General features: G+C 44.7%; 1 protein-coding gene and 1 long non-coding RNA gene across 5 annotated transcripts in view; one reads left to right on the top strand and one right to left on the bottom strand.

Moving 5' to 3' along the window:
• LOC141983727 (uncharacterized) overlaps positions 1 to 18,705 on the bottom strand; it is a 39,320-nt gene extending 20,615 nt beyond the window's left edge. The window contains exon 1 of the long non-coding RNA XR_012638483.1: positions 18,472 to 18,705. This is a non-coding gene — a long non-coding RNA (uncharacterized LOC141983727). The remainder of the gene's footprint in view (positions 1 to 18,471) is intronic.
• A 124-nt stretch (positions 18,706 to 18,829) lies between these two features.
• TIAM1 (TIAM Rac1 associated GEF 1) overlaps positions 18,830 to 26,573 on the top strand; it is a 260,244-nt gene continuing 252,500 nt past the window's right edge. For 2 of the 4 annotated variants that reach the window (XM_074970828.1, XM_074970866.1), the window contains exon 1: positions 18,830 to 19,002. The gene's annotated coding sequence lies outside the window, so the exon portion shown is untranslated. Of the gene's footprint in view, positions 19,003 to 19,337; positions 19,461 to 26,573 lie in introns of those variants that run through there. The other 2 variants (XM_074970834.1, XM_074970881.1) reach the window with 2 other exon arrangements.

Genomic DNA, 26,573 nt, shown 5'->3' on the forward strand with positions numbered 1-26,573 from the left:
ATCACATGTGCACCTTGTCCCCTGCTGCTGCCCCTCACTGTAGCCTCACTGGGGGTGGGGGGTGGGGCTGCCCCTTGCCCAGCGTGGGGCAGGAGCGGTGACTGCGGGCATGGGGGGCAGCTGTACTGGTGGAGGGTCCCACTGGAAAATGAAAGGGTCTGAGGGGAAGGGCAGCCTGCCCTGCTACTAGTGGGTGGGGGACACTAGGACCCTGCGGTGGCAGTTGATGCAGGGAGGCAGCATGGAGCTGCAGGGGAGAGACAGGGACGCTCTGCTCTGGGGGGTGGAGTTTGGGGGGAGCAGAGTTTGGACAGGGGCAGGTTCTGGGCAACACCAAAATTTCTACTAACCTGCCACCCCTGCCAGCAAGAGCCAGTGCACCGTACCGGGGCGGACCGGCTTCCCCAGGTGGCAATTTAAAGGGCCTGGGACTCCCAGCAGTAGCTGGAGCCCCAGGTCTTTTAAATTGCCGCCAGAGCCCTGCTGCCGGAGTCCTGGGGTAGCAGCGGCGAGGCTTGGGTGGCGATTTAAAAGGCCCACAGCTCCTGCCGCCGCTACTGCTGGACTCCAGGGGCTCCGTCAGCAATTTAAAGGGCCCGGGGCTCTGCTGCAGTAGCAGCAGCTAGAGCCCCGGGCCCTTTAAATCTCCCCCTTTAAATTGCCCCCGACCCCCAGGGCTCCCAGCCACCTCTGCATCTGGGAGCTCAGGGGGTGATTTAAAGGACCCGGGGCTCCCAGCTGCTGCTACCACAGCCCTAGCCCCGGGCCTTTAAATCCTGATTTGAAGGGCATGGGGATTTAAAGGCCCCGCCTCTTCCAATTGAGGCCCCGCCCCCACCTCAGGACTCCAGAGTACCGGCAAGTCCTTTAAGTTACTTTCACCCCTGCCCTCATCTAATGCTCAGTAATCTTGCCCCCCAAACTGCAGTGCTCTTCATCCATTGATTTCATATGAGCAATACAGTTGTATTGTCTAGGCTGTATCAAACGGTATTGTTTGAGTGGTAGTGTGTGGTCAGTTCATACAGCTATGTTTTGTTATATAAATTAGGTCAAGTGTGTTACCGTATGACAAACACTAGATGGCACCATTGGCACAGGTTTCATTCACACAGCTCAGTTACTTTTATGAGCACCTTCAGTCTAGTCATTGGTTAATAATTTTAAATTATAAGATTGTCCTTCACACAGTTCCTGGATGCCGAACAAGAAATAAAATATCTGTGCCCAAAGGAAAACTTGCATCCACCATTTAGCTGTACAGCATTCCTATAATCACACCTCCTCAACGAACCCTGAGAAAATAAATGAATCTTCTGCCGCAGGTCAGTGGACTAACAGCCAACTTTTCTAATGTATTGGCTTTGTCCTGGCTCAGTTTTTGCCTGCCCACCTGGAGGCACTTCAGGCCTGATTTTCAGAGCCACTGGGTATCTGCAGCTCCCATTGACTTGAATTAGGGTTGTGGGTGCTCTGCACTTGTTGGCCTTAGGCTCTGGTGAACCTTCAGGGATGTGAGTTCCATATACAGGGGGATAATGTACTACATTCAGCCCTGTAAATGGGGTATGCTCTGTCCTCATCCTCTGATGCCCCAGAAACATCACTGACCATGCCAGTAGGTAGCAACTTCACATGAATGTATTTATATTCCCATCACCAGTAGAGTATTCTGCAGAAAAGTATTTACAGTGTTTCTATCCCTTTTGCATGGGGCCAGGGAGGACCAGATGTCACCTTTTCCTTGAGTTCATTAAGCAGTCTGATCAAAATTAGCACAGGTGGTCCTCCCCCAGCCTTCCTGTATCCTCTTTTATGCCCCTCCGCTGATGGCTATCTGGTTCATCTGCTCTCCCAGACTGATCAGCTAATTAGCTGCACATCCCCAGATGCTCAATAGGTGTTAGCTCCCAGCACTCTGTCAGAAGCCCCCAGACATTCAAATATAGGGACTGTCAGCAAATGTGCCCCAGCTGAGCTCCGCTTCTGCTGACATCCAGAACCCCAACCTTGTGAGGTTTCATAAGTCAGGCGAATTCAAGCTAAAACCTTAGAGAACCTTTTCCCCTGGCAGTCTTGCTACATTAAAAGTCTATTATAGTTAGCAATTACTTTGCATTAGAGTAGTGCTAGAGATCCCAATCAGAACTGGCCCCTCTTGGTGCAGGGACTGAAGTTCCATGGGATCAGTACAGAGGGAGGAGACTCCTTACTCCACACACAATGTGTACATGCATAAGGCTTAGGCAGATTCTAGACACAAGTGTCTGGTTCATATTGGGGCTTGCACGAGAGCTAGCTGGCTGACGCACAACCCTGATAAGATGGTAGTAATGCTGGCAGGCTGGAGGAAGCAAACAGAGGCAATGATGTTGCCCGTTCAACTCAACAACAGGGAGCTTAGATTGCATTTTTTTTCTTTATTTGGGTTTGCAATTTAGAGATCTTGATGGGATCTTTGGCTGTTTAATGATGTGCTAAGTGGAGGGGCCTAACCTGTGAAATACATCTTCCCTTCTCCCACATCCAGTATGACTGGAGAGGAGAGGGTGGCTGTTTATGAAAATCCATTTCATAAGGAGTAAAGAGGTTAAACACTTCTATCCTGAGAAGATATCAGAAAGCCCTCAAGTTACTGCAAATGATTGCATTGATTTCTGTAAGGATAAGGACTGGGCAAATGAATTTTAATGTTCTGGAAAATAAGTCACAAAGGTCTAGAGCTATGAGGAGTTACCATAAACCCCAAGTAAGAGGAAGTATGTAGCTGCATTGCCAGGAACAGACCAGAGGCTATATTATGACTGAGTCATGGGTTAGCACCTGTTTCCGATGTGCTCTGGGGCGGAATAAGCTGTGCCTTGACCCTCCACATCAGGTCAGCTGCACTTGCTAATGAATTGATAGGTGGAGACAAGACCCTACCCACTCTTCATCTGTGCCTGCCCATTTTGCACCAAAATATGGAGGATGGAGAGTAGTAGTCCTGCGGTGACTACTTTCCCCCCAGACAGGTGATATGAGTAGCCTGTACAGATGAGCGGGGGAGACTTACACCCCCTTACTTTCTTGCATGGGCACACATGGAAGTTTGCAATTGAGCTCAGAGGGTGAAATTCACCCCTGTGAAGTGGAGCCAGCACAAGCCTGTGCTTGTTTAAATCCCACTTTTGGCCTATTTGGAGGACATATGTGGCACACAGGCCTTGTACTGTCCCTCTGCCCACAGGCCTTTGGGATGAAATCCACCACTGTGCAGAGGGCCAGCACGAGGCATGGGCACAGCATAGGTCCCACTGAAATCTTCAAGAGAGGCTTCAAGTAGGAGTTCAGTGATGCATAGGCCTGTGCTGGCCCTCTACACAGGAATGATTTTCACTCAGACTGCATAAATCTCCTCCCCATCCATCTGTGCCAATGCACCATAGTCCTGAAATACTACAATCACCCTAATCTAGTCCTAGGCCACTCTTGAGCAGAAACTGCCATAAGAGCCATCCCTAGGGGGTGCGGGGCCCAGGACATAGGCGCCAAGTTTCTAATCTGCCGGGGGGTGCTCCCCTCAGCTGTGCCCAGACCCCGCCCCCACTCCACCCCTTTCCTCAAGACTCCACCCCCACCCTGCTTCTTCCCACCCCCAACCAATGTTCCCTCTGATTTTTGACAGGCCGTGTACACAAAAAATTTCTTCTGTGCAAATTTTTGACAGGCCGTGTGCGCAAAAAACTTCTGTGCAAATTGTTGCGCTTCTGTGCAAATTTTTGTGCACGTGGCGTTTTGCCGTGTGCGTGGGGTTTAGGATCTGTGTGCATGCGCACACGTGCACAGCTTAGAGGGAACAGTGCCCCAACCCACCTCTTCTCCACCTCTTCCCATCCCCATCTACCCCACCCAATTCCGTCCCCTTCCCTGAGCGCGCTGCGTCCTCACACCTCTCCTCTCTTCCCCCAGTGCCTCCTGACGGCACGAAACATCTGCTCTGCAGCAGGCAGTAGGTGCTGAGAAGGAGGGGGAGATGCGGATTGGCAGGGCCCGCCCATGGGCAGGAGGCACTGGGGGGAGGGGGAAGTTCTGGTAGGGAGGCTCCTCGTCGCCCCCCAACACACCTGCCTGCCGCTAGCAGCTCGCCTCCTTGTTCGCCTCCTCACCTCGTCCGCCTCCCACTTCCTCAGGATTTTATAGAAGCACAGGGCCCCCCAAAGTGCGGGGCCCGGGGCGGTTGCCCCGATTCGCCATACCCAAGGGACAGCTCTGATTGCTATACAGTGGCATGGGTTTTGTCCTTGCTGTTTCCTTCAAGATTTGTGTCTTTTGCAGAGAGGATGGGAGGAAGGCTGGTCCAGTGGTTGGGGCACTAGTCTGGGACTCTGTCACATGCTGCGATCTCTGATTCAGTTTCAGGCTGAATGTATCTGTGCTCACCTCCCCCTACAGCTCATAGAGAACTGCATTCCAGAACCTCCCTACATTCCCCTCACATACATTCCATGTATCTTCTGGGGCCGCAGAGGTACCCAAGGCACTCCATGGGAGATTAAGCACATTGACAGCCCCACATACACCCAACTGTGAGAGTCTTATTGTTGTATGTGCTTTTGAATTCCCTGTTCCTTCCCCATTAAAGATACTTTACCATGTATGTATAACGTTTATCTCAGCATTACATAGGTTTGTTTGCATAGCTGTGGAATAAAAATATACTTATGGAAAATGAAAAAATGTTTATTGTTCTCTAAAACATGGTAACTGACACGATCAGTCACAGACAACAGCAATAGGTGGATTTGCATTGTTATAGTAACAAACACACAGAAATCACTACAAGGTGCCAAAAAACAATGCCAGGCTCAACACATTACAGCAATACACATTACTGTGGCTCATTGGTAAAATGTTCCTTCAAAGGCTCCATGAGCCGAATAGTTCCCTGGTGAGCACTTCTTATAGCCCTGGTATCTGGCTTCTCAAATTCAGCAGACACCTCCACCCCTGAGGAAAATTCTCTCCTTTTGCTTCATAGATAATATGAAGCGCACAGCAGGAAGCTATGACCATGGGGATATTGTCCACACTGAGATCAGGGACCCTTCAAACAACTAAAGGCACATTCAACAGTCATTCTGCACCTTCTGTTGAAGCTCTTCTTGCTGCTGTCAAGGTGGCCAGTGCATGGCTTGATGAGCCACGGGAACAAGGGGTAGGCTGGGATTCCCGGGATCACTATTGGCATTTCAACATCCCCAATAGTAATTGTCTGATCTGGAAAGAAAGTCCCTGCTTGCAGCTTTCTGTACAGGTCTGTTTTCCTGAAGGTGTGTCCATCATGCACCTTCCCTGATCAGGCCGTGTTGATGTCTGTGAAATGACCCTGGTGATCCACCTGCATTTGCAAAATCATAGAAAAGTAGCCCTTTCTGTTGATGTACTCTATGCCAAGGTGGTCTGGGGCCAAAATAGGGATATGCATGCCATCTATCACCCCACTGCAGTTAGGGAACCCCATTGCTGCAAAGCCACCCACTATTTCCCGCACATTGCCCAGAGTCACAGTCCTTCGTAGCAGGAGACGATTAATAGCCCTTCACGCTTGCATCACAGCAACCCCCATGGTGGATTTCCCGACTCCAAATTGATTTGCGACTGATTGGTAACAGTCTGGCATAGCCAGCTTCCACACCACTCGATTCTCCACTGTGAGTACAGCTCTTATTTTAGTGTCTCCGTGCTGGAAGGCTGGGGCGAGCTCTGCATACAGTTCCAGGAATGTGGCCTTGCGCTTCCAAAATTTCTGTAGCCACTCCTCATAATCCCACACCTGCATAACAATGCAATCCCACCACTCAGTGCTTGTTTCTTGAGCCTAGAACCAAAGGTCCACCATGTGCAGCTGCTCCATGAATGCCAACAGCAACCTGGAATTGCTTCTTTCTATGACACTCAGCAAGGTAGACACCAAAGCATTGTCACCAGAGTCACCGCTCATGAAATACTGCAGGATCAGGTGCATTGTGTTCATAACGATCATCACTATACTGGAGAGCAGTCCAGGATCCATGCTTTCTGACAGAGATGGTGGGCGTGCAGGTTACAGGGGATGTTTAAAAGAAGCATGAAACGTACTAGGATGCACATTGAATGATGGGACAGAGAAATCTGCATCATGGGATGCTGACCCTGATCTCAAGAGGCATTGCAAAACCTTCCCAAAACACTTTGCGGTATATGGTAGCGAGTTGAACAGTGGGATAGCTACCCACAGTGCACTGCTGTGTGTCAATGCAAGAGCTGCTATTGTGGATGTGCTCCACCAACACAGAGAGCATAGTCTGACATGCAACAGCAGTTTAATTATAGCAGTGGCTGTATGTCGATGTAACTTAGGTTGATTTAACATTGTAGTGTGGACAAGGCCTAAATCCATAAAAGACCATGTTGACATGCTGACTTTAAAAAAAAAAAAGATTTATAAAACTTAATTCGTATTTAATTGGCAGCCATGTTTATGGTTCTTATCACTCTAGAATCTCAGCACCTTTCACATTAAAGGATTAAGCTTCACAGTACCCCTGTGAGGTAGGTGAGTATGATTACTTCTATCTTTGTTTACTGTATGGGGAAACTGAGGTACAGTTAATGTACGTGCCCAAATCCACACAGGAAGTCTGTGGTAGAGGCAGGATTAGAACCCTGATCTCCCAAATGCAAGAGATGCAGATCTGTCCCAACAGATCATCCGTCTCCTTTCATTTCCCCTTCTACATGTAAACAAGATCTTCTCTTTCATATATAGGAGTTTATCTTGAGAGTATCTAGCTTTCTAGAAATCTGATTATTTCTTAAAATGCCACTTAGATGTTGTAGACCATGCTGATGCTCCATATGAAACCAGCATTTACATACACAGCACTCTATTTTTACTCCATTAAAAAATGATGCATTATACCCCAATACTGACCTTTACTATCCCTCCTATATTAATCATGATTCTCTTCTGAAAGGAGAAAGCCAGTCATGCAGAATTTGGGCCACTTCCTGCAGTGGTTTTGTGATATGACCACAAGGGCAAATGTCCCCTATGGGATGAGACTGAGAACAATAAATGCATTTCTGCTTGTGACCTAAATCAGATCTGAACCCAGGTTTCCAGAAGTAAAAGATTAATGCGTTAACCCATTTAATCCTTAGCACCAGATGTGTAGGGATAAGCAAACAGGACAAAAGCAAATATTTAATTTTGTTGTAAATAATGTATTCTTCATCCACACATTAATAATAAAGTTCACAAGATCTCTTTAATACCCTAACACAGCAACATAACTGGGGATAGGAGCAAGGGCTATAGAGTCCCTGTTCCTCTACTTATGACATTAGCAATCAAGCCCCCAGGAAAACTGTGCCTTTGCCTTTATCCAAAGCACCCTATTTGCACACATAGCACTTCAGATTTATGACTGGCACTGTGTTTTTCAAAGAGTTGCATAGAGTATGGTGGACTCTAATTCATCTAATGCACACCTCCCTAGATCAGCATCTAATGCACACCTTGTATAACCCTAGATCAGCTTCTATTATTATTGCTAATATCAGAAAGTTATAAAGAGAAAAACAGGACTTTCTTTTTAATTCAATATGAGAATATGATTGATATTTTGCATACTCAAAAATAGGGATTGTCCCTGCTACAGGCTATTCAGCAAGGGCAGCTAGCTTGTATGTATGGCTCTCATGGTTTTGAAACCAATCTGAGTTCCTTTTAATTAAGAAGCAGAAAATTCAAAGATTTTTTTTCTGGATTATAAGAAGCCTGGAAGACAATGAGCTTTGGGGTTGCGGGAAAAATTATTTTTTAAGGCACAGGCAGAATTGACAGCAAAATTAATATGAGTGGGCGAAATTCATGCTTGTGCAAAGGACCAGGGAAGGCAAGTCCCACTTAAGTCCATTTTTGAGGGCTTAGTTGGGATTTAAGTGATACATAGTCCTCATGCTGGGTTGTTAACCACAGGATTTAATTTGACCCTATATGCATAGGACATCATGTCCTTCAAATGACACTGCTAACATTTAAAAATTAGTTTTCAAAATTGTTTTCTTGGTATTTTTTTCAACCATCCTGGTTAAACTTGAAGCATATTTTCTTACTGAAATGACCTCCCCTCTTCTATCTCTGAGGTGCGGTCGTTTGTTTATTGGAGGTCTGCTCAGGGATACTAGATTTTTCTTCTCTCAGAAAAAGAATATCAAAGCATGCATTTGGGAAAACAACAAAATGCCACACCTATAAATAATAGATTTTACAAATGGATAGAGGAGGGATTGAAAAGAAAGTACATCGGATTTTATTTTTACTAGCCTCGTTAAACAAATATCATCTCTTGTGTTTACAGTCATTGATCTAGCGTCCTCACAATAAATTCTTATCTGTCTGGTTGTGCTTTGAAAATCTTTTTTTTTTTTTCTGATTCAGCTGCTTATGGCTGGCCTATACACCTATCAAAAGATTCTGATTTTTGTACATGTCAACAATGACTTTGGTTTTTCAAATTCATAAGCTGTTCACCAACTAGCTTGAATGAAAGGTCATGTAGATTTCTTAATGGGAAGACGGTTTACTTCTTGCAAATTCCCTGAGCATAAGTTTCCTGATGTCATGCAAATGGGGTTGAGCAAGTGGAATTTTCTGTTTGTTCCCTTGTTCTGCTTCCTTTTAAAATTTTTTTAAGGAAACAAACTTTTTTATTCACACAATTACTGTGAGCCAAAAATAAAAATTAGTATTGAGGAGGTGGAACAGAGGTACAGGAGGAAGGTGCGGGGTACAACAAACATACAAGCATGCAAAAACAGTCTGACATATAACATGAAATATATGGCAGAATGCGGGTAAAATAGTAGACATACAATTCTCCCCCCAAGGAGTTCAGTCACAAATGTAATTAATACTTTTTTTTTTTTTTTTTACGACTATCATCAGCATGGAAGCATGCCCTCTGTAATGGTGGCCGAAGCATGATGGGGCATACAAATGTTTAGCATATCTGGCATATAAATACCTTGTAAAGATGGCTACAAAAATCCCATGTGAATGCCTGTTCTCATTTTCAGGTGACATTGTAAATAAGAAGCAGGCAGCAGTATCTCCCGTAAAAGTAAACAAATTTGTTTGTCTTAGCGGTTGGCTGAACAAGAAGTAGGACTGAGTAGACTTGTAGGCTCTAATGTTTTACATTGTTTTGTTTTTGAGTGCAGTTATGTAACAAAAAAATTTTACAATTATAAGTTAGACTTTCACGATAAAGAGATTGCACTACAGTACTTGTATGAGGTGAATGGAGAAATACTATTTCTTTTGCTTATCATTTTTACAGTGCAAATATTTGTAATAAAAATAGCAATATAAAGTGAGCACTGTACACTTTGTATTCTGTGTTGTAATAAAAATTAATATATTTGAAAATGTAGAAAAACACCCAAAATATTTAATAATTTTCAATTGGTATTCTATTGTTTAATAGTGCAATTAATTGTGATTAATTTTTTAAATTGCAATTAATTTTTTTGAATTAATCGCGTGAGTTAACTGCGATTAATCGACAGCCCTACTACATATGTATAAATGAGTTATTGCAATCATATCTGCTCAAACAAAGCTGTGACCACACATATCTGACTGAAGAATATATCTAACATACCTATACAGCTCCCTCTACTCTAGTATCTGAGTGTCTCACACTCTGTAGTGTGTTTATTCTCACAACACTCCATGCAGAAGGATGCTATTATCTCCATTTTATAGCTGGAAACTAAGGCAGAGAGAGACTATGTGACTTGCCTGAGGGTATACACAGGATGTTTGTGGCAGAACTGGGAACTGCAACCCATTCCCAAGGTCTCAAGCTGGCATCCTTAGCACTGGCCCATTCTTTCTCTCAGGGCTTTAGCCTATAAGGTGCTGAATACCTTCTATTCCCAATGAAATCAGTAGACATTGAGGGCACTCAGCACCTTGCATTATGTTTTAATGTCTTTTAGTCTCAAATGGTTACTAAGTAAAAATTGCTACCTGAGTTGCCTGTGAAAAGTATTTGATTTGAGAAACTACATCAATTTCTTCAGAATTTTATGTAGAAAAATTGAAGGGATGCAGTCAACTTAAAAATTACAGTTTTGTACAAAAATTTGTACTTACTATTGTAACAAATAACGTTTAAGTTGACTACAACTGAAAAACATTAGAGAAAATGCTTCACTCAATTTCTTTGTCAACTCACTTTCTGCATGTGACAGCACCTTCTGTGCAGTCAATTTCATTATTTCCACTACAGCCAGTCAGTTCCATCTGTTTTGTGGGTCCTTCATACAGAAATGGGGACAGGAAAAAATTGGGGGGGGAAAGGAAATGTGAATGTTAAACCCACAAAAATTAGTAGGAGGACTCTAGGGCAGGTGTAATACCTGAAACTACGTCTTTTTATTGCCTAACTTAATATTGTTACAGTAAGAATGGAAGCAGGACAGTCATTTGCAGGGACATTTACTTCCACCCTCAAACGTAAAGTTTCTCACACCCATGGAGAGCTGAAATATAGCTGTTCAGATATGTCAGTTTTCCGCTACCTGTGCACCTGAAGCAGTATTACTGCCTTCTAGAAGGCTTTATTCCTACTGTGACCAGAGCCAGCATGTCTGTCAGCACTATTTTTTTAGGTTTTCAGGCGGCAGAAAATAAACAGGCTTTGAAGATTCAGAATCAGTGGGATTTTAATTGTTAGAGATGGGGAAGACTATTTTTCCAACTGGGTTGTCACACTCACCAAAGATTTCCATACTTTCAAAAGCTGGCTTCCCTTAACAACTGCTTTCCCTAATGAAACTACTCCACATTAGAAAGTTAGGCTTTTTGATACTGCCCTTCGTAGTCTTTGCTCAATTACATCCCATTACTCTTCGGCTTGGCCTACACTTTAAAATTAGATCAACCTAGCTACGTCTCTCAAGCCAGTGAAAAATGTTGTGCCTTGAGCAGCACAGTTAGGTCGACCTAAACCCTTGGGTAGATAGATTCTTTCATTGACCTAGCTACTGCCTCTCAGAGAGGTGGATTAACTACAGTGACAAACCCCTCCCAGCTGTCCTGCAGCTGCATTATTGATATGGCCTTAGTTATACCTGTGGACCACAGAACAGGTAGAGTCAAATTGTCAAGTGCAGTGCAAGTACTTTTTCAGACATACCATCTGGTTGTAAAACTGGTTTAACTGGCCCTATGAAGATCATCCCAAGTCATTGGGAGTCCTATGGTGGTGCAGAAGCTCTTATGTCAGCAGGTAGGTGTGTGTGTTTGTGTGTGTGTGTAAGGGAGAGGCAATATGGTTGAAATAAAGAGAGTGTGGCCAAGAAGCAATTTGCCACACAAATCTCCAGTTGCAGTTTTGGCCCACTGAGTCTTTGCAGCTAAACTCTGGTTAGAGCAGCTGTTATCAGGGACCAGCCCAATCCTGGCATAATGGAGTACAAAAGTGAGATTTTAAGTAGCCACTTTTGCACCATCCTCTTGGCCAAGAATGGCCCTAGATGTTTTATCGGCCAGGGTGGAAAACTTTTTCAGACACCTCCAAAAGCGCCCAAGAAAAAAAAAGCAGAGTTTGGTGCCACCCTGGAAATTGGCACATAGGGTGACCACCCTGCAAGCCCACCTCTAGAACTGGCCCTGATTCTGACTTCAATGTGTTTGCAGGATCGGGCCTTTCTTGATGTTCTCTGTCTTTCTAATGATTTGAGAGTTTACCTCACCCTCCTTAGCTGTAATTTAACCATACTATGCAGTAATTAATATTTTAAAGACATGTATGTGCTGAGTGCTATTACATATTTAGCTGTTCTAATCTTTCCTTATAAGTAGAGCTGGTCATATCTTTTCATTCAAAATGTTTTGCTATGGAAAAGAGAAATGCTCAAAATGGAAATTTCAGTGGGAAACTGTTTTCAACAAGATTTTTTGGGCTTTCATAAAAAAAACCCTGAAAACCCTAAACTGAAAGTTTTTGGCAGCTGAAATTTTCACTTTTTCGAAAAAAACCTGAAAACTTTTGAAGTAAAATGATGACGAAAATGAAACCTTTTAGTTTCTGCTGAAATTTTTCATAGGAACAAACAACATTTCCTGACTAGCTCTACTAGTAAGTCAACTCCTCCAGGCCTTTAATTCTTTTTGTTGTTGTTCTCTGCATCCGTTCCTATTTGCTAACATTCTGGGTTCAAGTGCTGAGATCAGTGCACAGTATTTAAGACTTAGCCTCACCAGTGTCATATGCAGAATCGTGCGGTATCATGTCCCTAGTGTATGACATGACGTGTCTCTGTATGCAACTTTAAACTGCACTAGATTCTTTTGCTAATATATTGTATTACAATCTATTATCAAATGTGCATTATCACTATTAGGTGTTTTCTTTTTACTATTTCTATCTTCCAGGTATCTCCAAAAGGGCCCTAGGAGTGATAATGGGTAGTAAATGATATAGGAACCTGCAATGTGGTGTGACAGACTCTGTGTGTGGGAGAGCGAGACAATGATAAGGAGGGCAGGGTGCACATGGCATTTGGGATTGCCAAATTCTAATTGTTGCTTTGGTTTTGTCTTATATCTTGTTTACTGCTGAGTGATCTTCTTTGGATGTGTATATATTTAATATCATATTCTGGTAGTCTGGGTAGTGGCTCCATGTCAGAACCAGTATTCATCTGCCCTATATTGCCTTCCTCCTGTCTTCTTTAAAATGACTAAAACATTAATCTCTGGGTTTTTTCCCCTCCCCAAACTATTGCTGGTGAAAGTGTCTGTGGGCCGTTTTGTTTTGTTTGTGCATGGTAGGGGTCAATATTCTCAATTGTAAAGGAGAAGCCAGCATAAACTGGATCAGTTTAAACCAGTGGTTTTCAAACTTTTTTTCTGGCGATCCAGTTGAAGAAAATTGTTGATGCCCAAGACCCAAAGGAGCTGGGGATGAGGGATTTGGGGTATGGGAGAGGCTCAGAGCTGGGGCAGAGGGTTGGGGTGCAGGGGTGAGGGCTGCAGGGTGGGGCCGGGAATGAGTTTCAGGGTGCAGGAGGGGGCTCCGGGTTGGGGCAGGCGGTTGGGGTGTGGGAGGGGGTCAGGACTCTGGGCTAGCAGTGCAGACTCTGGGGTGCAGCCGGGGATGAGGGGCTGGAGGGCAGGAGGGGGCTCCAGGTTTGGGGTGGGCTCAGGGCTGGGACAGGGGGTTGGGATGAGGGAGGGGGTCAGGGCTCTGGGCTGGTGTTGCAGGCTCTGGGGTGGGGCCAGGGATAAGGGGTTTGGGATGCAGGAAGGGGCTCCGGGTTTGGTGGGGGGCTCCAGCCTGGGGAAGAGGGTTGGGGTGTGGGGGTGAGGGCTGTGGGGTGGGGCCGGGAATGAGGGGTTCACGGTGTGGGAGGGGGCTCTGGGCTGGGACAGCGGGTTGGAGTGCAGGAGGGGGTCAGGGCTCTGGGCTGGGGGTGCAGGCTCTGGGGTGGGGCTGGGGATGAGGGGTTTGGGGTACAGGAAGGGGCTCTGGATTTGGGGGGGCTCAGGGCTGGGGCAGGGGATTGGGGCGCAGGCTTACCTCGGGCAGCTCCTGGTCAGCAGTGCAGCGGGGGTGCTAAGGCAGGCTTCCTGCATGTCCTGGCACCACGGACTGCTCTGTGCCCCGGAAGTGGCCAGCAGCAGGTCCGGCTCCAAGGCGGAGGTGTGCAAGTGGCTCTGCACAGCTCTCACCCGCAGGCACTGCCCCCCCAGCTCCCATTGGCTGGTTCCTGGCCAGTGGGAGTGCGAAGCCGGTGTTTGGGATGGGGGCAGTGTGCGGAGCCCCATTGGGCCCCCCCCCCACACGTAGGAGCCGGACCTGTTGCTGGCCGCTTCCAGGGCGCAGCGCGTTGTCAGAACTGGTAGGGACTAGCCTGCCTTAGCCATGCAGCACCACCGACAGGACTTTTAGCGGCACCAGTAAGCAGTGCTGACCAGAGCCGCCACGACCCGTGCCTCATATTCCACAACCCAGTACTGGGTTGCGACCCGCAGTTTGAGAACCACTGGTTTAAAACACACTGCGTAAAATTCACTCCCACCTTGCTCCCCAAGGTAGAATCACCTCTGGAAGAGCGCAGAAAGTATTTAAGCCACTGACCTCTCCTGGTAGCTTTGCTGAGGGAGGGCAGCTGTCAGTTCCACTGTGGCCTCCACAGAAGTTCTGTCAATGGAGACCGCTCAGTGCTGGCCATGTGCCCTTCCTGGCCAAGAAGGGGAGATTATGCAGCTTTCCACCACCATAACTTTTGCACAGCAGACCTTCTGTTGCTGGGGACCTTCTCCCACAGTCTTTGCTAGCTCAGTTCCATAGTAAACTTGGGCCATTGTCATCCTCTTTCATCTTGTAATCCTCATTTCCCTTCCATGTGACATTTTCTGAAATCACAAATCTAAGTGAAACGTATTATTAGTCACAAAACTAAAAGCAAGCTTGTGTGACCTTAAAGGCATAAAGGTTACAGTTATCATCAAATGTATAGATGGACAGACATCACCCATTAATTTATAAGCAGGTAGAACTCTGAAGACCTGGCTTTACATTGTGTAACTAATAATAAGCTTTACTGAACACAGGATTCAATTTGAGCTAACTTAAAATTACTTAAATTTTTACGAATGTTTTGAAATGGTCACATGATTGACTGAATTTTCCTAATCCAGGGTCTTATCATTCTATCAATTTTTAAGACGAATTCCCCACTGAAATCAATAGGAAATTCTGCCTAAAAATCAATGCCATGAGTGGATCCCCAAAAGAAACATTTACCTCAAACGTACAGTGTGACAATGTCATGTAAAAATCTGCCATTAATCAATGACTTGAAGAAGAAAAATGAGGTTTTAGGCTCTGATTTCATTAAAAAGCAGCATACTGACTTGTCAAAGTGTATTTGAGATTTTGTATTTTTTTAAAACATAGAATGCTCCTAATTGGTATGGAGTATTAGAAAATAAAATATTCATATACATATGTGTACAATATTTATTAAAATATTAAAGTAAATATTTTTATTTGGTAAATTTCAAAATATTAATAGTAACAATAATAATTTATTTGGAATTGCCCATCTTGATGTTTGAAAGGGGAACTCTCATTTTCATTTATTTTAAAAATGTCTTTATGTAGTTTAATTATTATTGTAAAACACTTCCTTTTAAGAAACAAAATTTATTGACTGATTTTAAAATGTCCCTACCCAGCTCTCAATAATTAATTAATGAAAATGTACAGTGTACAAATTGGACCAATGTCTAAAGCTAGGTGTTCTCCCAAATTCTTATGAAACAAAAGCTGTCCAGTTAACATTCAGATAACGGACTGGTTTAATTTCCATCAAAATGTTTGACTATGCTGAAAAAATATTAAAGCAGCAGACAATCAATGGTTGAGATGTCACTACAGAAAATCAATTCAATCCCTTTTTATTATTATCATTGGATTGTGTCTAAAGATAATTCAGATTGTTATTTGTGCTTGGGTAACTCAAAGAGATTAATTTTAAGAAAGTGAAACTTGGCATATATGTCATCCTCAGTGAAGAATATGTGCTATGCTAAGTTTGGGAAAGAATTTCAAGATGTGATAACTGAGGGAAACTAGCATGCTTTGTGTGCACAGTACACTTTTTCCTTATAATTTTTGCGCACGAGTACAGGTAACTGTAGCGGGGCAGTTACCCTGCTCCGAGAAAAAAAGGCTAGGCTGATTGGGGAAGCAGCCACAGCTGGGGCCACGCCCTAATCAGGCCACACCTGGCCCTGTTATAAGGGCTCAGGGCGGAGCTAGGCTAGTCTATTTCTAGCTGTGGAGGGAGAAGGACTTAGCTGCTGGGGAGAAAAGGGTATATAGGGCAGAGCGGAGCAGGGCAGGGGAAAGGCCAGAGGAGTTGGGGAGCGCTAGTCTGGCAACGGCCTATGCAGGTCCTGGGGCTGAGAGGTGTAGCCCAGACATAGGCAGAGGCAGCTGGTCCAACCTTCTTGCCAATGATGAGTGACCCTGATAGACTGTAGTTTGCTCCAGTGAGTGGGGGCTACATGGTGACTGGTAGTAGCCACTGAGGCAAGGTAGGGGTAGAGGGTTGGGGGTTCCTCTGGGAGGGGAGACCCAGAGTGTGGTGCAGTACTGCTGGGGCAGAACCCTGAGGTAAAGGGGCATGGGGGTCTGGAAGGGACATGGGGCCTGAGGCAGGTGAGACACTGTCCTGCAGAAGGTGCTCTGTAGCTGGATGTGAGCTAATTCCCAGGATGACCAGCAGGAGGTGCTGCACTGGTGAGTCTCACTTTGCTACAAGTATCCATTGCAGATGCCTTAGCATTTGTTTATCTGTTATACTTGGAATAATGCAATCTGGTTTCTGTTTTTCCACTAATCAACCAACCAAAAATAACCCCAACAAAATTCCTTTCATACAGAACTAATTTCAGCTACATGACCAATCAGAGTTGTGTGATCTGGTCATTTCAGAAGCACATTCAGCCAGTAAACCATGAGACAGAAGCATTACATCATCAGTGCATTTCTCTGGGTAAACAGAGCAAGAAGTGTGGATTTCAAACCTAGCAACTACTGAGGGCTTATTGGCATTTCATTGATTACTATCCATTTAGATGTCAAAATCTGGGTAGCTAAACCAGTAAAATAAGCCCACATGTATTTGATCCAACATGTCAATAAAACATATAATTTAAATGAATGGTTACAAATTATGATACACACAACCCCTTTTGATGCATCCAGGCATGCCACTACTATGAAGTATTAAACATACAACTTGCAACCTTAATTTAGCTCCTCACTCTTCCTCCAAGATTCATAAATGGTATGGTATTTCTCAGTGTTTACCATGTAACAGGTTTAAGAACAAACAGGATGATTTTTAAAATTTGAATTATTATTATTTTTATTCAATATTATTGAATTACTTACTAAAGTGCTAGCTGGTGGGGAGGAGGGGGCAAAAGACCAAAGTGTCTTAAAGATGTGAAAATAGGATGTAGAGATCATTTGTGTCATTCATTTATTGGTAGCTCTTCATAAAGAAGAGTCTCAAGGTATTAGGGTCTGATCTTACTGCTATGATTACAGATGTGAGCATGAGCAGCAGGATCAGGCCCTTAATTTTGTTTAAATTACATATGCTTTCAAATGAATTGTGCAGTGGGGTCGGGAGGGAGACATGGTTCTGTACCTTGAAATGGCTTAAGATAGTCTTTCTAAAGCCATGTCTATACATACAGTGGTGCAGCTGAATGACATAGCTGGGTCGTCCTAATGTTTTAAGGGAGACCTGGCTGGCCTGTGTCTATGCTGGGGCTTTTGTCAGCATAGCTGTTGGTCTGGGGTGGGGAAAAAATCACACTCCTGACTGACATACCTGTGCCTGCAAAACTTTTAAGTATAGACCAGGCCCCAGTCTTAACTGTTTCTTACTGATAGTCAAGATTAAATCCAAATGATGTCTGTTTATATCATGGTTATGGTTGGTGCACAGGGAAGAAAGGGATCATTTCCAAACCATCTTTCTTCTGACAGGCATGTTCGTTATGTATTTTGTATGTTTTCTATATTTTCCCATTATTAATAACCTTCATAGATCCTTGAAAAACCTTTTCTTAAAGTTTTTCAATTTAGTGAAAAAAGGCATTTGCCAATTTCTCATGGCATGCAAGCAAATGTCAGTCATGTTCTCCTTTTCACCATAAATGATACATTGTTCTTATAATTTAATTTTATTGCCATAGTGCCCAGAGCTTCTAGGCAGGAGTGACACTGAACTCCTTTCCAGGCTGGCTGTTCCCCACTAGAACACCAAATAACAGCTGTCCTAGGTAAAAGCTTAGTTTTGGTTGCAGGTGATGTATTTTAAGGGGTACGTTAAATAAGTGTTTAGAGTCCAGTCATTCCTACCAATATGCTGTGGATGCTTTTAGCAAGAGGTTCCCAAAAATATTCTCTTCCCCCCCACCCCCTGCGGGTAGCTTGTGATTAACCACGTTTCCCCAGGCTGCTCCCACACTACAGCCCTGGGCTCCCTGGCAGCACACAGCGGGAGGATGGAAGAGAGGGGGACTGAGGAATATATTACTTTGTCTCCTGGCCACCGCCGGCCCAGAGCCCCGGTGGTACCAAGGGCTGGGCTCGGCTCGGCTCGGAGTCGCTCTCCCTGGCAAGGTGCCAGCGCGCCAGCCCAGGACAGAGCTGGAGGCTCGGCGCAGAGCGAGGGGCGAAGCGCGCGCCCCCTGCAGGCGGCGCTGCCGCAGCTGCCCACGTGTTACAGGCTGGGTCTGTTTACTGCCCCCCAACGGGCCGAGAAGGCGGGGCAGAGCTCCCTGCAGGCAGCCAATCCCGCAGGCCCCCCGCGTCGCGCGCGCGAACTTCATCTTACCCCTCCCTTGGCTTTGACTGGCTGCGGGGGCACGTGAGATTGACAGGCAGCTCCGCATCCCTGCCGGCCGGGGGGCCGCTTTTGTGAGGGGTTCCCCCAGCGTTCGGAACGTCGCAAGGCACGTGGTCGGCGGTAGAGCCCCCTGCCCCTTGGGACAGGCCCCCTTCCCAGGGGCCCCGCCCCTCCTCCCCACCTGAGCGCCGCGTGCGCTATTGTCACCCAACCCAACATTCCAACTCCGAACGCCCCGCTGTTCGCCGCCGGCTCCCCCCATTGGCCCGCCTGGCTCAAACTGAGCGGCGGGGCAGCCAATGGCGCTCGGTATCCAAGGAGCCAGCTGGCCCCGCCCTTCGCAGCGCCTGCCGTAACAATATGGCAGCAGCGGCTATTGGTAGGGACGCGGTGTGAGTGGCGGCGGCGGCGGCCGCAGCAGCTCGGGCTCCTTCTCCCCCTGCGCGCCCTTCTCCTGCGCCCCCCTCCCCCTCGCCGCTGGCTCAGGGCCAGGCCGGCGGCCGGACGGAGCCATGGCAGGTAGGTCGGGGGCCGGCGCCGGGCACCTGGGCGAGCCGGGGATGCACGGGGGAAGCTGCCCGTATTGTCATGCCCCGCTGCCCGCCGCCGCTCTCCGGGTCCTAGCGCTGGCGGGAGCGGGGTGCTACCGTGCCGGGCATTGTGCGTTTCCCCGGGCTGGGCTCGGCGGCGGCGGGGCGTGCGGGGGAAGGGGCCCGGCGGCGAGCGAGGAGGCTGGGGGACGCCTGGGTCGGATGCCGCAGGGGAGGCTGTTTTCTCCTGCTCTCCCCAGCGGGAGGGGAGCGCGCTCTGTCGTGGCGCTGGAGGGGGGAGTTCTCGGCTCCAGTGTATCGCCGAGCCCGGAGCCGCTTCCCGCGACGCCAGCCCGGGGCTCGGAGGGGTGCGGACTGCGGGGCGAGAGGCTTGCCCGTAACCGTCGGGTTGTCGTGCAAAGGCACGATGCGGACTGGAGCTGGCAGGTAAATATGTGCCACAGTGACAATGGGATCGGGGGATTCCTTGTTCGCAGAGGGGGACTGGCACAGATGGAGCTGAGTGAGCAGCGCAGAAGGGAAAATGGCTTTACCCCCCTCCCCCCAGCCCGTAATCCCTTCCCCTCATTTACATCTGAATTGCTCAAAGATCAAAGCCAACATTTGTTCGGGGCTGTTTGGTGTGGCGGGATACGTCCTTTATGTGTGTGGTTCTGCGGGGTGTACGCGCCCCGGGCATTGTGCGTTAGGATGCCTATGGAGGACTTTACCACTCGAATCACCATGCCACTTACTCATTATGCTGCTGCAAGCTGCCGGCGCCGTCCTCCTGTCCTGCTCGCCGGGGCCTGCTTTTGTTTACAGTCTTCAGCTGTGGGCATAATCAGTGAATAGCATTCATAGTGAGATCGCCTTAACTCGGTCCTCAAAAGTGGTTGACCAGTTGGTAAGAGATTGTTTACTAGCTGTCAATTTCTTAAGCTCCCTTTTGAGAGCGGATGATGCAGAGGTATGCAAATATGTATTTCAGTGAGCTCGATCTTAAAGATTTTGGACCATTGAGAATAATGCATCTTGTTTCAGGGTCTGCACTGGATCATGGTACCAGAGGCCACCCTCACAAGTTTCAGGATTCCAACTTTCAAAATGACTGCTTAAAAAGCTGTCAGACTTGTCGTCTTGCTATAGGCTTTTTTTAAAAAAATTGTCTGTCTAGCCATGCAGTCAGGTAGGATAGCACTACCTTGAGACCTGTATATAAATGTGAACATATTTGTGTGGGTTTCCTTTGTGATTTTTACTTGTCATATGTCAATGAATACAGTCTAAATCCCCTTCTCTCTTTGAAAAATCCCATACAAATTAAACATTGTAAAAATCATAACTTCAGTATTCTGTACGTTGTCTGATTACTACATGGAAATGCTAAAACTGCAGTTAGTGTATACTGTGACACCAAGTTGTTTAGTGATATTGAACAGAGAATGTGTGCTGCTGCACATGGATGTATTTGCTTATCTAGTTTCTAATGAAAAACTTGGAAGACTGTAAATGGATTACTCCAAGGGATGTGTAGTGGTAAAATGGAATTATGCACGTGCATGATTTGGGCGCAGGAGGAAGGTGGAGTAGACCTCTGAATGTAGAAAATGCATCAGAGAAACTATATTAAAATCTAGGAAAGTCAAGGTTCTAAAAAAGCTGAACTTTACTTGTTTTGCTCTAGGAAAGTTATTCCTAATTTATCTTTTACTTTTTTGTTTAAAAAAAAATTTACTATATTTCAACATTACACATATTAAGGCCCCGATGCTGCAAACACTTAAGAATGTGCTTAAATTTAAACATGGTGAGTACTCCATTGAGGTCAATGGGACTATTCACTCTGTGTAAACCTAAGCTTGTGTGTAAGTCTTTGCCAGATCAGGATCTAAATAAGTGAAAATGACTTTTACGATCTGCTTGTGCAGCCATTAAACTAGTGAGCACTTACTTATGCACATAATCTCAGCCTTAAATGGAACTACTTACATAAGTATAATCTTGAGATTGCACAAGAGGGTCCTTAATTTCTCTGAGCAACTGAAGTGCAGTGTTTTGCATAAGGTCACAAAGAATTCAGGAATGAAAACTTTTAGAGAAGAGTTGACTTTTCTTTAGTTTAGAAGCCCCTTCCCACTAATATTTCTAGTTCTATAGTAGTTTTCATCTTCACCAGCCAAATTGGAAAATGCATATTTAATAGTTGTCAAGCAGTTCTTTACATCCATAATACCAAAAACTGTAAATTAAAATTAGGAAAAACTCGATCTGTTGAGTGATTACTTCTGGTGCCTAACTTGTGATAAGAGCACCTGTTTTTCTTCCTGTATTATTGAAAAGCTTCTGCCAATTTCAGTGGCACTTCAACAGCATAATTTATTGCATAATAATTTATTGAACAAGGGCAAATGAGGCTGTTTCATCTTGACTATACAGGCCCTATCCCTCAGAAAGCTGGTTTCTGGCTAAATAGCAGGAGGAGTCCCTGTTCTGAGTATTTGCTCCTTGTTAGTGTCCATGTAAAACCCTAGTCTGCCCTCTCCCTAGAGCAGTAGTTGTCAAACTTTGTACTGGTGACCCCTCTCAAATAGCAAACCTCTGAGTGCGGACCCCCCTATATATTAAAAACACTTTTTTAATATATATTTAACACCATTATAAATGTTGGATACAAAGCGGGGTTTAAGGTGGAGGCTGACAGCTCTTGACCCCCCCCCCCCCCATGTAATAACATCACAACCCTCTGAGGGGTACCAAACCTCTGCCGTAGATGGAGTCAGTTTATTCAACTAGATTGTTCTTCTTATCCATTACATATGGCAGCTGGGCTCATAAGGAGGCAGTGTAATCTAGTGGATAGTTTGTCTACTTAGATTGTAAAGTGTGTCCTGCAGGGATCATCTCTTGCTATGTGTTTGTACTGTGCCTAGTATAATGGGGCCCTCAACTTGGTGAGGGCCTTGGGAACTACTAAATAATTGGAATGACTAAATGTTTCTCAAGAATGATGTTCTACATTGCTAGGAGCAAGGCTACTACGGCACTTTTTGGGTAGGAGGACCTTTCTCTGTAAATTGTGAGGAGAGCAAAGATTTCCCACGAGTTGTGTACAGAAGAGGAGGAATTTCATATACAGGACTCGTCTCTTTTATGAGGGGACACACACACACACACACACACACACACACACACACACGCAGGCTACTCTAGTCCTGTTAAGGCTGTAGGAATTCTTGTAGGCAGCATAGCTCAAGGAGAGTTCAGGGACAAGTTAGGGTAGGGAATTCTACTGAATTAGGCATCTGTGGTCATGGGGTTTAATGCCTTCTCCAACAGCATAACTTCTTACTCTCGTGGCCTTTTGTTGCCCTGGTTTTGTATTAATGATCTTGAGTGATGTCTTTGTATCATTAATAGCCATATTCTGGTTTCCTTACTCAGCCATTACACAGGTAAAAGTCACCTTAGCTTTCATGAAAATATGACCTGAGTAATGACTAGGGGCTTCAGAATTTGGCTCTGTGTATTCAAACAATTATCAGAGGGGTAGCCGTGTTAGTCTGTATCCACAAAAACGAGGAGTCCGGTGGCACCTTAAAGATTCACAGATTTATTTGGGCATAAGCTTTCATGGGTAAAACCCACTTCTTCAGAAGCATGGAGATTATGTTAATCTTTAAGGTGCCACCAGACTCGTAGTCTTTTATTCAAACAATGCTGACTATATTTTGGGTTAAAATAAGCTGACAAACTGCCTCTTTAAGTCTTTTAGGGTTCACTGATTAATCTGTTAGAATGGATTTCTGTAAATCCTGATTAATCTATTGAATGACCCAGCTCTAGGGTCCGTTTTTAGAAGAGGGAGACACAAACAACTTTTTCTGATGTGTTCAGAATCATTTGTTGTGGCTATACAGCATAACCATTCAGTAATGCAGAATAATCCCTCATTACCTTACGTGATATCTGGTCCAAGAGATCACTACTTTCGGAAGTTAAAAACTGCTTGATACTGGATTTAACAGCTATTCATTGCAATATTCACTAATTGATAAGATACACTACACTATCAATTATTCAAGAACTAGGTGTTCCTGCTACAGTGACGAGCATGGTATAAATAACTAGATCGATAGAACTACTAGATTTTTAGCAACAGGATTCAAAGTTATGGTTTCCACAGCAACTATTACTCAGGCCCCCTTGCACATATGCAATACTTTCCATTTCTTATTTGATCTGGTAAAAGCACAAGAAACTAAATACTCCTCCCTGCTCACATTTTGCTCTTATTCCTCCCACTCTCCTTTCTACCTCCTTCCTTTTTATTCTCTCTGCCTCCTGCTCCCACTCTGAGCTTCATGCCTCCTTTTGTGCCACCTCCTACTCTTCATACCGCAGTTGCATGTATGCCTTGGACAAGTAGTGATTTTTCTAAGTGCCTTTTGTCTTCCTTCAGATCCTTCCATTATCTTAGGTATCTGTTTCTAGCTGTACTCGCACTGTGCTAGGCACTATACAAATGTATAGGAAGCAACAGTCTGTCTTATTTTTACATTGTAAGTCATTCATTGCAGAGCCAAGGGCAGGGAGTATGTAAAACCCATTCCTCTTTACCTGATGCCTTCCTCACCAGTGGTGGCTTCACACTGTCCTGTACCTGAACTGTTGCTTTGTGCCTTTTCTCTGAGTTAGATTATAAAATCTTTGGAACAGGAATTATGGTCTTGTTTTGTAAAGTTTGTCATGTACACTTATGGTGTTGTATAAATATTCCCATGTGTAGTGTGAAGCTTAATGCATATATGCAATGTGGCTGGGAGATGGTTTCCAGGGCCTCTAAACTTTGAATTTTGGATGGTTTTGCCGTTTTAACTCTAATGCAATGTTAGCATATTTAATTTTCCTGTTTTTAAAAAAGAATCTTTAAGAAGAGTTTAAGTCATTAGAAATGCACTTGCATTTATCTGAATATGTATAAACTTTAAGTGAGCAAGCAGATTTTCAGTCTTTCAAATAAAATTTACTTCTGGGCTGAGAACAAGCATTTTGGGGACTGACCTTTTTCATATTTTCGTTACAGCATAAACCACTTAAAAATAAAAGCATAGAATGAGTGCCATTTCAATCATAACTATAATAACTAATGAAATAAGTGCATTCTAGCAAGAATGAATAAAAATTAGTAAGCTTGATGTGAACCAAAAGGTAGCCAAGTCAGTCAACATCAAATTAAGGATTCTTTATTGCTGAGGAATCCATTCCAAAAAGGAATTGAACTGGAAATGTCTTGTATCCAAAATCAGTAGGGCAACCTACTGAGCTAAAGGATAATCTGTGTTGTCTGTTAGTAGTTCTCTTCGAAGCCTCTAAGCAAGAGGCTTCCTTTGCAGAAAAGATGTGTTCTACAGTCCCTTTTCCTTAGGTTTTCCCCTGAAGTGCTGACTAGGACCTTAGCTTATAGATCTAGCCATTTTACCAATGTATTTCAAGTCCGTTACTTTCAAAACAGCAGATGTATACACAGTATGGACACCCTCCATATTCCAAGAGGAATTTTCACCAACCTCCAGTTGGAGGCATTTTATTTAGTCAGCTTCACTTAAAATTCAAGAATTGGTATTAGCAGCAATTCCATAAAGTAGTTTGCCAGTTACCTGGGGATTCTTAGGAAGAAGGCTTCCTTGAAAATTGCTAGCTGAGATACAAGGGTGTTACAAATGGGGTTGCCTCCAGGGTCTTGCTTTCTATTTTTGTTAGTAACCTTCCAGGTCAGTGTGTTCTTTTCTATGCATATGTATTCTGTTGATGTGGCTTGTTTTACAGTGTACTCATCCCCTTCCAGATTGTCGGCAGCCTACCGTTTTAGCTAACTAGAATGGGGAGCATGATTCTTCTCCCATGAGTTGATTTTTTTTAAAATGAAATTTAAACCCAAATCATCATCTTTGATACGCTTCCCAGTTATAGAAACCAACTCCTCACTGATTAAAACAGCAGCTGGTAATGTCTTGAAGTAGGCAGACCAGTTTAAATACCTTTGACTCTCAACTAGATGTCTTTGAGCAAAATATATGGATTATATGCTCACCACAATGGGCCCAAATTTAACTGCATTGTGCAGACTAAGAATCTGAATTTATTTTCAAGGCAGCAGGTTACTCTTCAATAGCTATTATCCACCCTGCTTAGTAGGGATATTGCATGTTGGGTGAGATAGCAGAGGCCAGTAGTAATAAACCACCGGGGAGAAGAGCTAAATATAGCCTTTACTAGGGTAAGGGCCATGTGTTTACTTGTGTATTCAGAACCCATCATTGTGCCCTCTGCGATCAACTTAATTGGCATAGTCTTTCTGAGTGAAGGTGCTGATGTTGATAGACAATGTGTTTATATCTTGTCACTAGCACATTTAGGTTTGCTTCTTTCCATTGCAGTCTGCAAGTACACCTTTTTCTCTTCTCTCTGTTAACTTTAAAATGCCTCAAGCCAACCCTTATGAGGAGCAGACTATTGGGGCTGAAGCCTGAGATACTTGGAATGAGATGCCTAATCCATTAGTAGGACCCTACCAAGTTCATGGCCATGAAAAACACATCATGGCCTGTAAAATCTGGTCTCCCCACGTGAAATCTGGTCTTTTGTGTGCTTTTCCCTGTACTATGCAGATTTCATGGGGGAGACCAGCATTTCTCAAATTGGGGGTCCTAACCCAAAAGGGAGTTGCAGGGGATCACGATTATTTTAGGGGGGTTGTGGATTGCAATCCTTACTTCTGCGCTGCCTGCAGAGTTGGGCAGCTGGAGAGCAGTGGCTGTTGGCCAGGTGCCCAGCTCTGAAGGCAGTGCCCTGCCAGCAGCAGCGCATAAGTAAGGGTAGCAGTACTGCAACCCCCCACTACAATAATCTTGTAATCCCCCCCCCTCCCATCCAACTCCTTTTTGGGTCAGGACCCTACAATTGCAAATAGCTGCAATAATGAAATTTACTATTTTAAAAATCCTATCACCATGAAATTGACCAGAATGGACTTCAAATGTGGTAGGGACCTATCCATTAGTATTAAAGAAACTCAACTCTTATTTTAAGCATAAATGCCACCATTGAGGAGTGGAGGAGAATGAGAGGGACTCATCACATTCCCAGGGGCAGATCCTCCGCTTCTGATGTCAGTTTGTCTCTGACAACTTACACAGCTGAGGTCCTGATGCCTAGTGTCTTCCCAAAATAATAAACTGAAAGAGGGTGGTAAAAAGTCATTGGGTAAGGGTCGGAGGATAATAGGTCCAAACTTTTTATAAAGATATATACTCTAAACAGACAGTTCCTGTCTCAAATAGAATATGATTTTAAAAGAGATGAAGATAGACAAAGGGTGAGAACAGGTTATGTAAATTTCTTAAAGATCTCCAGGGATACTCTGGAACTTCTGCAGTTATCAGACTTCCCTGCTTGCCTAAATAGGCAAGGAATGTAATCTCTTGCATATATGCAGAACAGTTTTCAGATATATTAATCTGGCTTTTAAAAAACCCCAAACACTTCTTCAAACAAGGC

This window comes from Natator depressus, chromosome 1 (assembly GCF_965152275.1).
Source record: "Natator depressus isolate rNatDep1 chromosome 1, rNatDep2.hap1, whole genome shotgun sequence".
Taxonomy (NCBI): Eukaryota; Metazoa; Chordata; order Testudines; family Cheloniidae; genus Natator; species Natator depressus.